Here is a 555-nt window from a genome sequence, read left to right on the forward strand (position 1 = left end):
CGAAGTGGGCGCGGCTCGCCACATGGCGGCACGCGGTAGGTGCGGGCACGGCTGCGGGGTTTGTCCGGCGCGGACCGGACGTGTCTGGCGCGCAGAGGGAGCGGGGCTATGGTTTTTGGACTGCGGGATTTCAGGGAGGCTCACATATTTATAGCTAGAGGGAGCTAGGAGACTCCAAATGGAGTGCGGTTTTCGCCCACACGATCGTGATCGAACGATGGAGAGCATGGATGTGACTTAGATGGGTTATTGGGCTGTTTGGAGGGGTGTTTGGCTGCAACACACAAAAGGCCTTTGCGGTTACCCGGTTAACCGTTGGAGCATCAAACGACCTCCAAATGGAACGAAACTTGACAGGTGGTCTACCGGTGGTGTACCAAGGCCACTTGGCAAGACTCGGTCCATTCCGAGAACATTTAACACCCGCTAACGAAAAGAGACAAGAGGGGTGCGCCGGTGCATGTGGGAGTGTCGGATTGCAAAACGGACAACGGGGAAAGTGCTCGCTTGCATGAGACGAACACGTATGCAAATGCGATGCACATGATGACATGA

Source organism: Triticum aestivum, chromosome 2D (assembly GCF_018294505.1).
Source record: "Triticum aestivum cultivar Chinese Spring chromosome 2D, IWGSC CS RefSeq v2.1, whole genome shotgun sequence".
NCBI lineage: Eukaryota > Viridiplantae > Streptophyta > Magnoliopsida > Poales > Poaceae > Triticum > Triticum aestivum.